We start from the raw sequence: 17285 nt of genomic DNA on the forward strand, positions 1-17285 counted from the left end.
AGAATACATATTTTTAAAAAAGTAACCATGCCACTTGCTCTTTTAAATTGCTCTGCTGAATTTTTAAAAGTTTTAAAAATGGGTCCTTGTACATAGAACAGCAACTGTTGCTCATTCTGTCTTTGCCTCTACTTCGGCAAAGGGATATTTTAAAAAGGAATACATTAGGAATACATCAAGATACATAATGCAATGGGAATGTCTTACCTTTTTTTTTATTTAACCTTCACTACAAGCATTTTGACTGCCCTGCTGAAGACAATGTCTCTCACAAAACCTTCATGGCCACTTATCACTGTGGCCTCATTCTTAGATCCATCAAGGCAATTGGCAAGGACCAAAAAATATGACCGTCTATCCCTTGCTGGAATAAGACAAGGGTTGTGGTTGAAAATGAACACAGTTGAATGACTTGTAAGAATGTGGTATGGCTGAGCTAGTGTGAAAAAACACTGCTTCGGCTACATTTCCCTTGATCCTCTTTCCTCTGTGTCACCAGAATTCAGGAAGCTTATTTTGGCTAATAATAATAGCGATGTGAAACACAGGCACAGAAAATTGGGATCTCAAAGATGAATGGGGAGGACTGGTTTCAGAAGTTTGAAAGATCGAAACTTTGGGTAGAATGTATTCCAAACCAATTTGAGGTTAATCAATGACCATAAAGTTGTGTGCCAAACGGTCTCTGAGAATTTTGAAACATAAGCTGAACACACAATTGTTTTACATCACTAACAGCCAAATTCATTTTTAAAGCATGCAAAAGAGTGTTGTGGGAATTTTATAGTTTCCTTTCTGTTTATGTTCTTTATTCAAATATAAAAATATATAAATAATATACTTAATTTATATCACATATATTTACATTATTATGCCAATTATAGACATTTATATGTGTATAATTTATATACATAAGTTATGTTTGATTTATTCAAATACACGTATATATGTTAGCAGAATAATATACTAAATACTGCTGAACCCCGTTATCCAACCCTAAGAACTAAAAGATCACCATGACTTGCATCTACCTATGTATAATTTACTATCTCATCCTACTTTCCACCAGAGAAAACTGGATTTATACTGGCAGTTTCTACACTAGTATAGGAAACTAACTATAAAGATAGTTATTTTGGCATATATAAATAAACCAAAGGCAATATCTGGTCAAATTTTTCTTGTGTTGGGATTTATTAAAATGGCTTTATATTTTATGCAGTCTTATAGGACAATTCTATTCAACATATTTTAAGACACATCCATATTTTTGTAAATGTTGTGCTTCATTTACCCTAACTATTTTCTGATATTTGATTCAGTAAATAGAACACCGTTTATTTGTCTATTCCTTTGTCAAAGGACATTTGTGTGGCTTCCAGCATTTTGTTATTATCAGTACTGCTGTTTTTCATATTTCTGCATGTTTCTTCTTGTACACATATGCAAGAATTTTTCTAAGATTTGTATATAAGGGTAGAAATACTGGTTTGCAGGGCATGAGAATGCTTGTTAAACTTTACAAGATAATGTCAACAGGTTTTCTGAGAATAAGTCCAAATTTGCATTCCCACCAGCAGTGTACAACAGTTCCTGCCGATCCACAGCCTCCCAGATTGTCATATTTCTTAAATTTTTGGTACTCTAGTGGGTAAGCATAAAAATTACAAATGACTTTATTAACTGATTAATAATCGCTATCTCATTGTAGTCTAAATTACATTTCATTCATCACAGCATTTAACACATTTTTATTGAGTGCCTACTATGTGGCAGGTACTGTTGAATGCGCTGTGGATCCAGCAATAAGCAAGACAGAAAAAAAAAACCTGCCCTCATGAAGATTAAGTTCTAATTGGGCAGAGACTGAAAATGAACATAATAAATAAGTGAATTGAGGTCACAAGTGCCACTGAGGAAAATTAAGGGAGGTGGAGAATCTGGGAGTAGAGGGCCAGTTGAAATTTTAAGTAGGGTTGATTTTTGTGAGAGAGAATTTGAGCAAGGACTTGCAGTAGTGAGGCCTTAGGGATGCCCAGGGAGCAGCCAGGGCAGGCAGGAAGGATCCTGGTATGTTTGAAGAATAGTTACAAGGCCATTACATCAGGAACTAATTGAGGGAAGAGAGAGCGGTATGAGATGAATCTGAAAGGTAATTTTGGGGCCAGGCCATCTAGCATCTTACAGGCTACTCTAAAGATTTTAGCATATACATGGTGAAGTGTGAGTCTATTGAAGGACTCTGAGCACAGGATTTACATGTCCTGAGGCCAGAGGTAGAGGTAGGTTCAAACAAAGGAGGCCAGTTAGGAGAGGATCAGAGAAATGTGAAAGATGATGGTGAATTGGACTATGGTGACAAAAATGGAAGTGGTGAAAATTGAGGAGAGATATACTTTTAAAATATTGGTGATGGGTATTAGAGAAGGTACGTACTGCATGGAGCACTGGGTGTTACACACAAACAATGAATCATGGAACACTACATCAAAAACTAATGATGTCATGTATGGTGATTAACATAACACAATTAAATAAAATAAAAAAAAATATTGGCTCTTTGTCCTTGAACATGGGATATCTCTTTATTTATTTAGGTCTTTTTTTTTCTTTTTCTTTTTTCTTTCTTTATTTTTTTATTATATTAATCACCATACATCATTAGTTTTTGATGTAGTGTTCCACGATTCACTGTTTGCGTATAACACCCAGTGCTCCATGCAGAACGTGCCCTCTTTAATACCCATCACCAGGCTAACCCATCCCTCCACCCCCCTCCCCTCTAGAACCCTCAGTTTGTTTCTCAGAGTCCATAGTCTCTCATGGTTCATCTCCCCCTCCGATATCCCCCCCTTCATTTTTCCCTTCCTGCTATTTTCTTCTTTTTTTTAAACATATAATGTATTATTTGTTTCAGAGGTATTTAGGTCTTTTATAATGACTCTCAATAATGTTCAATTTCCTACACTCATATCTGTATATCTTTGCTTTTGCTGTTATTGTAAAGAGCATCCCCCTGTCACTTCTCACTCTTGCTTTCTGCCTTAAACATTTTTTTCAAGGGCTCCTGGGTGGCTCAGTCGGTTAAGTGTCTACCTTCCGCTCAGGTCATGATCCCAGGGACCTGGGATGGAGCCCTGCTTGGGGCTCCTTGCTCAGTGGGGAGCCTGCTTCTCTCCCTCTCCCTCTGCCTGCCACTCCCCCTGCTTGTGTGTGCTCTCTCTCTCTCTGTGTGTCAAATAAATAAATAAAAATCTTTAAACATGTTTTCAGTTTGTTACTTGTGTGAGATATCATTTATTTTTGTGTAGTGTCTTCATAACATGGTAAACCCTGCTAAATTCTTATTAATTCTAGCAATTTGTCTATAGATAATTCTAGGTATTTTATGTGGTCAATTACATCATATACAAATAATGTTTTCTTTACGTATTCTTTAAATATTTATGCTTTTAGTTTGCCTTTCTTACTGTACTGAAAAAGGTCCTCAGTAAAATTGGAATAAAAGTTAGCGATATGGGCATTCTTGGCTTATTCTTGATTTTGAAGGGAATACATTTCATATTTTACCACTGAGAGGATATTTGTGGTAGAGTTTTGGCACTTATCTTTTATCAGTCTAAGAAACTCTCTTCTATTCTTAGTTTTTATTGGCTCGCCACATGAAGAGATGCTGAATTTTATAAAATTTCCACATCTCTTAGATGATCTTGTGCTTTTCCTTTTAAATATGTTTATGTAGTTCAATAGATTTGCAATGTGAAAGTATATTTGTATTCCTAAGATAAGTCAAACTTGGTCATGTGTATTTTTTATGTTATTCTGGATTCCATTTGTAAATCTACTGTTTAAATTTTTACATCTATATTCATAAATGAGATAAAGCTATGATTTTCCTTGCTAAAACTGTTTTTGTCTAGTTTATAAGTAATACCAGTATTTTTATTTCTCAGATTTCAAATCCACTCTACAGAATTTGTATACACTGAAGTGGTGATGAATACTTTAATACCTCGGTCCTTACTTACTAATACCCTACTTAGTAATATCTTTACTTAATCACAACATAACTTTAATACCTTACTAATACGTACAATATGTGGATTTCCTACATATTGACACAATTCAAAGATTCGTGTTAGGCCACTTGGATATTTTAAGGTAGCAGATATTTGCCCAAGCTAATGAAATCAACACTCAGTCAGTATGTATTATGTCTGTTGTGCTTTTGTAATTCATAAGGGATGATTAACTTATGTTTACAGATAAACAATGCAAGAATTATTATTCTGTGGGGCTAAGGTGTTGCAATCCAATTCCTACAAGAATGTGATGTTTTGAACATATGAATGTTAAATCAGAATCACTGTGTAAAGTGTATACTATTTTATTGTATATATATATATTTTTTTTTTCAAAATTTTTGTGTATATACTAGTTTCCAGATGTCCGCCCTAGCCATCTGGGCTCCTGTTATCATGTCTCCCTGCTTTTAGGTCATCTAACATTTTCAAGTTAACTGAGTCTTATTTATAGTGATTTGACTAATTCACTCTAAGGTCAGAGATCTTTTCAAGCTGTGATCCTCTTTAAGTTGTTATCACTTCTACTGAGGGTTCTAGAGGGGAGGGGGTGGGGGGATGGGTTAGCCTGGTGATGAGTATTAAAGCGGGCACATACTGAATGGAGCACTGGGTGTTATATGCAAACAATGAATCATGGAACACTACATCAAAAACTAATGATGTAATGTATGGTGATTAACATAACATAAAAAAAAGTTATCACTTCTAGATTTCACCAGACCACAGAAATTGTTAAATAAATAGAATGATTAGACCCGAATACTTAAAAACAACAACTTAGAAGAAAATTTGAACTAATAACTTTATAATACCAAGAAGTTGATTAAATGGATCACTTTTTTTTCTTTGTAGTATTATGGAGTTAAGAATTTGCTTTATGCAATGGCCTGGTTTGAAAATTCCAGAGATGTATTTATTTGACAACTTGATGAACTCCCTGTGCAGGATTACTGGATAAAAATGCAAGATGGGTACTATTTGGGACATATACTAACAAATATTTGCTTCTTATTCAAATTTACCTGGGTGGCTTGCAATTTTGTTTGCTAAATCTGGCAACCCTCTCCATAGGGGAATTAAAAACAAAACTAGTTTTCATAAACACAGTGTATAAGTTTAAAGTAGCACCCAGATCATCTGACTAAGCCTAATATGTAGTTGCTTCAAGTGGTTAACATCTGTTCTAGTTAGTCAAAAATAAGAAAGCAACACAAGTCAATTAGGGGAGTTTGTGTACATCCTTTCTACACATTTAAGTAGAATTTTAGACAATTATTGGTACATGGATTCAGTTTGTAAGATATGGTATATCTTTTACATGTGAAATGGAAATATGTGGGATGATAAGAACAGGTGAGAGAAAAAGGAGTTGCTAGGTCCTCTCCTGACAATGACTGGGGGTAAAGACTCCTTTCAGTGGTGTGGGGGTAAGTTCACTTTGAGCAACTAGCTCAAGACGCTTGGACATTCACAGATGTATTAGACATGGATGCAAGTGAAGGAAGAAGACAAAACTCTGAAACACAATTACTTGGAAAATTGGGGTCCAAGGCCAGAGAATAGTTTGGTTAAAAAGTGAATGAAATAATTGATAGTTTCAACTTGTCCCTATAGTTACCAGACAAGACCTGATGCCCTTACCTGCCCATTCTATAATCTGATGAGAAATCCTTGGATTATTCTAAAGAGCAAGTATGATAAATGCTCTTTCTATTGATACATTTTGTTTCTGAGAAGTTTATTTTCCAAGCAGAATCAAGGAATAATTCCCATTTCCATAAATAAACTTGAAATTATGTTGAGAAGAAAAACCCCAAATAACTTGAAAACCATTTTAGGAATTTGTGTTAAACCAAATAGAGAAGTCACGTAATGACTGAAGTGGTTTTTTAAATGGCCATGGGCTGAGTATGCAAATTATCTCATATAGTTAATTACTGCAGGTAGTAATGTAATTTGAGCAGAGAGGAAGGAAGAACTTACTAAGTTTTAGTGATTAAGCAGATTTTTTACTATGATTTGGTAAAAGCCATCTGCCTACCAATATGACTCCCCACCTTGGGTTTAACTCTCATTTATGAAAATCAAAGCAAAACAAAAGGTCAGACAAACACAGTATGAAATAATCATCAATATTATGTTTCCCACTTTAATTGTATACTTATGTTAAATTCCAAAAGAATATTTAAGATAAAGTGCCAAGTTGCCGAATATTATTTATGAATACCAATCTTTATTTTAATATTATCTTTTACTAATGTGCCTTTAATTAGAAATAAAAGACTGCTTAGGAAGTTGAATATCAGTCCAGTTTCAATAATTAGTCATGTTAGTTGATGATGAAGCTTCCGTATTTTGAGTAGCAAAATATTCTTAAGCCTTCTGGTATTAATGTTAATACTAATTAAAGAGCACTCTTGCCAATAAACAGCAAATGTTTCACTTTCTAAACTCATTCGTGTTTTTTGAAAATTATCTTGAATTGGATCTGTCATTTCTTATTTCAAATACGTATATATTTTTATTTGTTTGTTTAATTACTTTTTTATATTTTGTGGGTTTCTTCCATATTTTATAATGATTTTTCTCTGCTCTCAATGGATTAATATGTGATATACTAAAATACTTAGGGCAAATCACCTGTTAGGATAGGGTTTATAGGTACTATGGATTGTGCAAAACCATTTGCAGTTGAATAATATTCCTTACATATTAATATAGAAGCTTATTATCTCTCTAATATGCATCACTTTGGCTGGGAATAAACTTGTCTGTAAAGAATATTATTGAGCAGAAAACACATTTTGATTCTAGCAGTCTCATTGGTCAATTCCCAGTGCCAAAAAAGTCCGAGAGTCTGAGTGTTTTTTGTTCATACCTCTGAATAAGGGGTGGAAAGAAACTTTTCATCAGCTCTTTAGCTCTCCAAGCTGGAGATCTAAAGATAGCTTTTTGGTCCATGAATAAATTTCCAAGGATTTATTTGACATTTAATAAATTCTGTGTGCTATGCTGGGTAGTTCACAGCATAGTCTATGTCTTCAGAGCTTTCCTATTTATTTAAAAAAGACACAGGTTTGTGACCAAAAAATCAGATGTACATTTAACTGCATTAAAGTGAGACACTGTACAACCATGTGTCTCTCTATTGTGTTGCAAAGTGCAAATTCTTCATCTGGAATTTTATACTCTCCATAGTATAACCACACCACCTTCCAAAGTTTTTGGTCCATTGTTTTCCTGCATACAGATTCCACCATAGTTTGACCAGGCCCTTTGTAATTAGTTCAAACTACTATTAGCCAATGTTTTGATTGCTCATCATGTGTCAAGTATTTTCCAAGTATGGAATCATCTCATTCTGATAACAATTCTACAAGGTAGTTACTACTGTAACCCTCACTTTATAACCTGGAAAAAACAAAACAAAAAAAAAAAAGGAAAAAAGAAAAGCAAGGCATGAAGATGTTAGGCAACTTGCCCAAGGTCACGGAATGAAAGGTTGGCACTCTCAGCAGGTGAACCTCAGGTGGCTGGTCCCAGAGCGTGAAGGTGTAATCACGATGTTATGCCTCCTTCTTGCCTGCTCTTCTGCTTCGGACCTTCTGTTCTTGTTGTTCCTCCTTACGATGCCTCTTCCACCATTAAAACCTTTTCTTTTTATTGAATTCGTACTCATCTTTTAAGGTTGTTCTCAAAAGTCACCTTTTCTGATTGACCATACAAAATGTACTTTTCCTACCATTCTGAACTCCTCTATAGCACTTTGTTTAACTCTTTTCAGCTATTTATTTTTGCACTTATCTGCATTGTGAGATTATAAGCTTCTTGACTGTATCTTAATTCGCTCATTTATTGAACTGAATGAATGAATTCATGTATTCATTCAGTTCTGTCCCTGTGCTAGTCTTTGCAGAACATGGAATAAGACAGAGTCCTTGACCTCAAGGAAAACCTTTTAGAGTAATTTCAACAAATAATTACTATAGCAGTGGGGCCAGTGCAATGACAATAAAGAGCAAACATAGCAAAACCAGAAGTTGGAACTGAAGCTAGCTGGTGACTGGGGAGATGGAAGACAAGGAAAACTTTTAGGATTGTTGCTATAGAGCTGAAAGACCGGTGTTGAAATGATTGGCGAAGAAATGGATGGTATAGTCCTCAGTGCCACGAAACTCTGCTCCTGCACATAGTAGGTGCTTAGCAAACATTGGCAGAATTTACTCACATTGCAATCGTTACATTCATTGCCCTGTTTGTCATTCATGTGGTCTGCTTCCATGCAGACCCAGTGAGAACAACCTTGAAGCCATTGATCAGAAAAGACTTTATAGAAATGAAAAGTTTCAGCTTTTTTGAAGTTCTCTGTTGAGCAATCTCACAATTGCACATCACGGTTAATAGTTTGGCAAATATTATGGGCTTTGTAGTCTTTATTTTCTTTAAAACTGTCTATTTTTTTAGGGATTGCTAGATAAATACATGGCAGCCCTCCACACAGAGTGTGCACAACAGAACATTCAAGGATAAATCCTACCAAGCTGAGGGGATAAAAGAATTTTTAAAAAGTCAACTTGCATTTCAGGTGGTTAGTCTGGGCAAAAAGAGAATAGGAACAGCTTTTATTTAGCCCATTCAATAATTCAAATCACTGGAGAACAGTAGTGGTATCATCCCCAGGCAGCAAATTCTCTTATTTATTTTTAAAAATAATTTTTTATGCCAATGGTCTACTTGTATCATCTAATGAAAGCCAAAGATCAATTCTTCCCTGGTGAGTGCAGAGAGGTGGCCAAATGTGGCTGCATCACAGGTGACATATGTCAATACCTGTGGAATTATAAAAACAGGCAGTCAGAGTTGGCTCTGGTATTTTGACATAAAAAATGTATTATAAAGATATGAGAACATATGTGCTCTCTATGATCTTTGTACCAGGAAGAGGGTGAGTAACATTTCCAGTCTAAAAGCACTCATACTTTTTTTTATGATATTGTGGAAAATTGAGTGTCTTCAATAGTGATTGTATGTATAAAATGTTTACTTGAAATTTATTTAAATGACTTTCCTTAGCATAGTATTAAAGAAAAAGAACAGTATTTTCCATGGCATATGCCCACATTTGTGCTTTAATCATAACAGCCTCATTTTCCAAAGGTTTATTTACATAAGTGCTTTCTCTGTAAATGTTACATTAGGAAAAAATACACACATTCACATAACCTTTTAAATCAACCACTGCTGGCAAAATGAATGGAGGAGACCCAAGAAATATGCCAAAAGTGGTTTGGAAAGGTACTTAGCTTTAATGCTGTTTGTAAAATTCATTTTAACTTTGATGCCTGATTGCTTTGCAACCCTTTTTCAAGATTCCATCTGGCACCATAAGTGTAGTGGGGAATCTGTGCTGAAAAGGGAGTTTGGGAGGTGTTAAGTACATTGCCTCATGGGGATCTTGGACTAAGCTTTTCAGGCAGAGGTACTTTTGACTGATTAATATCTGGTGAAACTGACTTTACGTCTTCATCTTGTGCCCTGGAGACCTGCTTTACCAGAGTAGGCTCTCACTTCAGCACCTTTTTAGGGGATGATAATGAGACCAAAGGACCCCCTCCTAACATGGTGAAAGGTATTGTCCTCAGATATTTAGACTCCTTTTCACTTTCTAGATGCATTTTTTTTTTAATTTAGCCAAGTGTGATTGATTGATTGATTGACTTATAAGTAGCTTCACCTCCAGCGTGGAACCCAGCATGGGACTTGAACTCACGACCCTGAGATCAAGACCTGAGCTGAGATCAAAAGTCAGATGCTTAACCAACTGAGCCACCCAGGTACCCCTCTAGATGCACTTTTTAAAGTTGCTGATGAAATTGACCAACTGTTTTGATCTTGAGCGGATAAAATCTACAAAGATAAAGCTAGAACAACAAAAGTTATGAACGTCCTAGTAACTGAGGGAAATTTTTAATGAGTTCTTCAAATTTTGTTCAGTTCTCAAACTCGCTTTTATCATTCTGATGTCATATTTTCTAAATCCATTGGGTGCATTTTTTTCTTTGTCTGGCATGGACCCAAATGTAATTGCAAAACTACAAAACAAAGTAATTTACTTTAGCTGTGAAAGTTCCAGATTATTTTATAAATGCTTTACCTTAGAAATATAAATATGTTTAAAACTGAGAGAGATCCCAGCAAACCTTACTTCAGTCACTTTTAATGCTAACTTTCTGAGGGCAATTTAAGAAAATTCTGTCTATAGTATATCCTCCCACCACCCTCCCTGGGGGGGCAAAATTCTTTTTCAAGATTATACTACCATCTGTTTTCATTCATTTGGTATTTGGTTGCAATTGTTTCACAGGGTATATTTTTGAATAATAATTAATAGAAGTAAATCAAACCTCTCAGAGAAATAATTCTCATATGTGGAATAACAAAACCAGATGAAAATATGACTGGAAATATCAAGTTATTTTCAAAGTTAAGGACTGGAGATTTTGCCTTGTGGCCTTGATCAAGGTCAATAGGACTCATGTGAGTAAGTCTTGGCAAAGGGCTCTAAAATGCTATCCCTAGCAAGGATCTAAGGAAACTGGAACCAGGTTAAAAAAAAAAAAAAGTCAAGAAAACACAGGGGTATGAAAGAAAGAAAATCTCAGAAACCCATTTTTTTTTTTTTTTTGTAAAAGCTAGCCTAACATGTTGTATTAAATCATTCAGTATTTTTGGCAGTGTATTGGAAGTAAAATTTTATACTCCAGAGCAACCATGGCTAATTCTTCTACCTGCTATCCCTTGGTTTCTATATTTTTTCATTGGTGTTTTCTTTCCTTGGCTCTGCTGAATTCCTCTTGGGGAAGACCAATGAAGAGTCCAATTTTTCATTATTCAATATGTTCTAAAAATCTCATCAGCATGCTGGTCTCACTTTTGAAATCAATGGAGTCTCAGCCCCCTGAAGAGGTATATAACTAAATGAGAAACAGCTCATGGGAAAATGACAGGGAAACCATTTTATCATACTAATGTACATTTCAAATCCAGATGTAAAAACATGATGGACAATAGAGGCATAACTGTTTGACAAAGGCCATAATGCAAAGAAACATATTATGTCAAGAATTAATTTAGTTCATATAACAAACGTCTCAATTAGACAAGGGGGGAAGAAAAAGAGGCAAACAGCGTCATTAAGTTAATGTAATTAATGTTTAGTCAGTATGATTCAGCATGATTCAATACTTATTTGAACTCCTCAGCTAACAAGTAGTATACCAGGTTCTATAATTTTTTATTGTCATTGACTAGAAACAACATTTTCAGAATTATAAATAGTACGTTTGATCATGTTACATTATCGAAGTTTATCTATATTATCTGTATTTTATCATAGAAGCATGATTATTTCTGGGAATAATCAGAAAAATCTGGTTATTTCCTAAGAACGTTATTTCCTTTGTAGGTCTGGTTCAGTGGAAAGGCTCATTCCCTGGGGCTTCTCACTTTTTGCAAGACTGGGGGTAGTATTGTCATTCTCCAAGACTTTCAAACTCACACAAAAACTTTTCAATATGAGAGTGGAACCATTTGCTACGCAGTCTGTATCCTTTCTATCATTTACTTTTCATTTACATTTATGTAAAGTTACATAAATTTACATAAGTATAAAAATGCAAATTTTCATTCACATTTCAGGCATTTATTGAGGTAAAACGACTCCTATGTTTGAGTCATCCCCATCCCTTCACTTTCTATTATCCTATATGATTTCACCAGATCAATCACCCCAGATATCTCAATTCTCATGGCTTCTTATTTCCTCTATGCCCACGTCTCTCCTATATATTTCTCTCCAGGGACTTATCTCCACAGCCCTATCCTGAACATTGCCCTCACCTGAAATGGATTAGAAGGCTTAAACTCTGTTATCTTTCTTGCCAATTACAGCACCATTTCTTTTCAGACACCTTCCCAGCATTCCCCACACTCTTGTTCTTTGATCTTGTTGGGCATTCAGTCTCTTGACGTCCAACTTTGTCTTCTAGTTCTGGACTTTAGGTATTCCCTCCTCTTCTCAACACTCCATTCACTTCAAGTGTCCTTTAGCTAACAGCCTCAGGTCCTTTGCCTCCCTGACTTTCTACATCATCCCCTAAAATCCCCTTGCAAATAAAAAACCATAAAAAAATTGCCTTCTCCTTTCCTACTCCTGTTAGATTTTAAAATCAGAGGCAATCACACTTTAACAGCTGCTCTCTGATTTATTTCAACAACTATCCTGATCTTTCCATCTGTACGTCATGCACCTTATCTTGTTCTTCTGCAAACTTAGAGATAATCTTGACTTCTATTTCAAAGAGAGAAGAGTCTGAGCCACCAACATGACCTTTCTTTATTAACTCCCCATCTTACAAATATGTCTTATGTTTGCCTCTAGCTTCATTTTCTTTCCTTCAGTCTCTTAGACAGACTGAGACTAATCCCCAATTCCTTTCCATCCACCCTTTTTAAAAATCGGTATTAAGAACAAACTAAAGCAAAGATGCATCTCCAGATTACACACCACCTTATATGGCACCAGTTTATCTTAACAATAGTCTGTGTATTTCCCTGGTTAAGTGACTTAGCCTGGCAAATTTGGGTTCATCAATGTTGAATGTTTGGCCAATGTCACACTGCTAGCGGTAGAGCCCCAACCCATTTCAAGTCTTTCTCTTCCCTCCACACTGCATTGTTAGCTATGTTTTCATACGCAATCTTCCAAATTAAAATTACTCTCCTTATTCATTGTATCCTTCACAGTGCTTAGCTTAGTACATTACACGGTATTGGTGGAATCTTGGCTTCAACCACGATAAAGTAATCACACTGATTCAGTGCTTTAAGTTCTGCACTTACAAGGTATAATCATGGAAGCTCTACTCTTGGTGTCCAATTTACAGAAATGTAACAGAAGATCCTTTCCAATGGCAGTCCAGTGGAGGTTGGCATGATCTTTTGAATGCTTGAAACGAAGGGGGGCGGAAATCGGAGGGGGAGACGAACCATGAGAGACTATGGACTCTGAGAAATAAACCGAGGGTTCTAGAGGGGAGGGGGGTGGGGGGATGGGTTAGCCTGGTGATGGGTATTAAGGAGGGGACGTACTGCATGGAGAACTGGGTGTTATACGCAAACAATGAATCATGGAACACTACATCAAAAACGAATGGTGATTAACATAACATAATAAAAATAAATAAATAAATAAATAAAAATGAATGCTTGAAATGAGTAATGGTTTACATCACTGAACTATAAAATTGTACTGCCAACTCCTAATGACTTTCTTGACTGTCAAGATTTCCCTCTCGTTCTCCAAATGCCTTAAATTATAAAAGAAGAAAAATCTGAAATACTAAAGTCATATTAGAAACTGCACCTGGAGAAAATGCTTCCAGGAGTCATAAAATCGCTAGGTTATGCAGATGAAACAATTTTATTTGAAAAAAAAATCATAAAGAGAACTTATGCCATGAATCAAAGTATCTAAAAAGAGATAGGAAAAAAAATCACTACTTTTTTTTTCAATTTTCTATTCCATTTGGGATAAATATTTATCAGATACATTAAAGAAAAGTTTTTGTCCAGATAAACTTTGCATATACAATTGTGAAATTATTTGTAGATGCTGCTTTTCAGTCATATTGTGGATATTGCTTTTCAGTATAGCAGTGGAATAGCATTTCTCTCATTTGAAGTATGAAAAGTAATTTTCCTGCTTTACTTTTCTTTCCTGCTATTTTGTTGAATATTATTGCCCTTATGTACCCTGTAAGTGTCACATTTGATTGGATGCATTTCCATAAGCTTTTCTAGACTTTGTTAAATGTGTATCTCTATTTATTTTAAAGGATAGATGACAACAAAAAGATTAAATCCACATGTTAAATCCAGGTTCATCTGAGGAGAAATACTTCAATATGAAGCTATTAGTAGTGCTCTGATGGAAAAGTGATACCTATCTTATTTACCGAGTGTTATTCAAGGGCGTTACAGGTAAATGCCTGTCCTAGGAGAATGTAAAGGAAAGAAAACACATATCAGCACAAGTTGGGTTGTATTTTAAAACCACCCTGTGCAGTTTGAACCAATTTACTAATTGCCTAATATGGCATACAGCATAATGGGAGAAATGCTAGAAATCCCAGCCATAAAACTGATGTCATTAAACCATCGTAAGCAGAACACTGTGCATCTTTGTCCTATTAATGTGTATAATTAGAGGCCCCTTGTTCATTTCATGGCAATTATAAAATTTTTTCCAATTGTACCAGCCAGATCATTGGCATTCCTTCACATTCTGTAGTATCAGCTCACGAGATGGATTAAATGGGAATCACTCAATGTGATGTAAAAAAGGAGATCAAGAGATGAAACAAATGACTCTCTTTTGCTATCAGTTTGGGAAAACTGATGAAAGTGTTGGAAAGAAGTTGGCCAGATGGTAAAGTGTTTTATCAGAGACTAAATGACAGTGAGGTGGTTTGATATATTCAGTACTACCTGCTAAACCATTAAAAGAGAGAGAGCAATAAAATGACATGTAACCTCAGAAACATTTGCTTGTTCTAGGTTTGGGCATTCTTCTTTGAACTTATTCCTTTTTTGCTTTGGTGGAATTAGGGAATGAGATCTGGTTTTTCATGTCATAACTGCACTTTGAACTAGACTAATAGCTAGTTAGGTTCATCAGTAGAAGTAGAATTTGCCAGTACCATGTTCTGTAACTTAAAAACTATTCTCTAGAGAGATTATGTGGCAGATGCAGGCTTATATATGTTAGAGTGAGTGATTCATTTGCTGGAGTTTTATGGAAAGAATTTCTTGGCTATCTGGTATGCATTTAGACCCCTCTTTTCTCTATTTGTCAACTCTGTGACCTGTTTACTTGAAATTTATTCATATAATAAGAATATAGGGATGCCATTTGGAGAAAATCCTACCCACATAAACCCCTTTGTCTTCACCTAATTATATTTCATTGGATCCCATTGAAAGAGGAGTATTGGAGGCTTTTTTGTGGACACAATCTGTCTTCTCCACCTAGTTCCAGCCAACGTCTCTAATTCCTCCCCAGGCCTCTACGTTCAGTGTTTGTCCTCGTGTGGCCTACATTGCCCCACTGTAGCAAGAATTCCTCATCTTGATATCTGATCGCCATTGATATCTGGTCAAATTCCTTCTCCCCTGCCCAAAAAAGGGGAGGGGCGCCTGGGTGGCTCAGTTGGATAAGCATCTACCTCTGGCTCAGGTCATGATCCCAGGGTCCTGGGATCAAGTCCTGTATCATGCTCTTTGCTTGGCGGGGAGCCTGCTTCTTCCTCTGCCTCTGCTCCTCCCCCTGCTTGTGTGCTCTCTCTCTTTCTCTGACAAATAAATAAATAAAATCTTAAAAAAAAATTCCTTCTTCCCACTCCTTAGTGTCTGATCACCCTGGCCTGACCTCAGCAAGAGTCCTATCAAGTTGGTTTACCAGACTCTTCCCTTATCCTTGATGTTTCCTCTTAGTACATTTCTATCCACTGACTTCCACCCTACCACTTGGCTATAAATTTCTCCTGTCCATGCTGTATTTGGAATTGAACTCAGTTCCATACTGAAGTCTCTTTCTACCTATTTTAACAGTTCCTGAATGAAATGTGTTCTTACCACTTAAAAAAAAAAACTTAAAAAACCTTTGCAAATTGTAGATAACTGTTAGCAATGAGAAAAAATTCTTGTCAAAATACATGCCAATAAATTGTGTCAGGTGGAGACTTAGTTGATTTTTCTCACTCCCCACCGCTCAAATATTACTGTGAAAAAAGCCAGTTTTAAGTCATTTGCAAGTTTATTTCAACACTCCTTTATTCCACATAAATTTCTAGTTCTTTGATTTCTTTTTTGGTAGACATGCAGGTTTTTTATTTTTGAGAGAGAAAGAGAGCAAGAGAGCATGTGAATGGGGGAGGGGCAGAGGGAAAGGGAGAGAGAGAATCTCAAGCAGGCTCCCTGCTGAATGCAGAGCCTGATGCACGGACTCTGTTCCAGGACCTTGAGATCATGACCTGAGCCGAAACCAAGAGTCTGACCCTCCACTGCCTGAGCCACCCAGGTACCCCAGACATGCATGTTTTTAAAGACCAATCTCATATTGGGTGAATCATATTACAAAAGCAGCTAGAAATTGAAGGAAATGATGGTAAATTAGATTGTAGGGCACCTGGGTGGCTCAGATCGTTAAGCATCTGCTTTTGGCTCAGGTCATGATCCCAGGGTTCTGGGATCGAGTCCTGCATTGGGCTCCCTGCTCCTTGGGAGTCTGCTTCTCCCTCTGCCTCTCTCTCTCTCTCTCTCTCATGAATAAATAAATAAAATTAAAAAAAAGATTACTTGTAATTGATCACAGTCCTTATAATCTCTCTGGTATTAAGGTAAGTATGCCTTAGTTTTGGGGATTAAAAACTAAATATTTGGTTTATAGAGCTTGCTTCAGCAGCACATATACTAAAATTGCAACAATACAGAGAAGATTAGCATGGCCCCTGCACAAGGATGACATGCAAATTCGTGAAACGTTCCATAGTTTTGTGATGGTATCACAGGTGCAGACGTATGTCCAAACTCATCACATTGTATACATTAAATATGTGCAGGTTTTTGTGTATCAATTATACTTTAACAAAGCTATACAAAAATCTGTGCTTGTTATAAAAACTGATCAAATCCAAATGTGATCTGTACCTGAGTTAATAGTATTGTACCAACTTCAACTTCCTCGTTTTGAAAATGTATTATGTTAAAATAAAAAACAATACTTAAAAAATATTTGGTTTAGGGGGGTGTTTATTAGATGCCAAGCACTATGTAATTACCATACTTGGTAAATAACTTGCCATCTCTGTATCTTACATTTTTATGGGAAGAAATAAGATATTGAATTTAATTTATATCAACTCAGTTCTTTTCAAATATACCTCTACTGTAAGTGTCCTAGAGGTGCTTTAATTAAAAAAAATTCTTGTTACTCAAGTTAAATATATTTTGTGTAGTTTGCTGAGGTTCTTATGGAAAACAATTTCATAATTGCAGGGTACTTCTCAGATTTGTATATAAACAATAATCAATTATCAACATTTCTTCTGGTTATTTCCAGAAGATAGTGCCTTCTTTGAA

At 35.8% G+C, this 17285-nt stretch overlaps 1 non-coding gene across 1 annotated transcript; it reads left to right on the forward strand.

Moving 5' to 3' along the window:
- The first annotated feature begins 16596 nt into the window (after positions 1-16596).
- Positions 16597-16699, forward strand: LOC113917136. The gene has a single exon (XR_003518136.1). It is a non-coding gene; the product is annotated as a U6 spliceosomal RNA (small nuclear RNA).
- The last annotated feature ends 586 nt before the right edge of the window (positions 16700-17285 follow it).

Source organism: Zalophus californianus, chromosome 4 (assembly GCF_009762305.2).
Source record: "Zalophus californianus isolate mZalCal1 chromosome 4, mZalCal1.pri.v2, whole genome shotgun sequence".
Lineage (NCBI taxonomy): Eukaryota > Metazoa > Chordata > Mammalia > Carnivora > Otariidae > Zalophus > Zalophus californianus.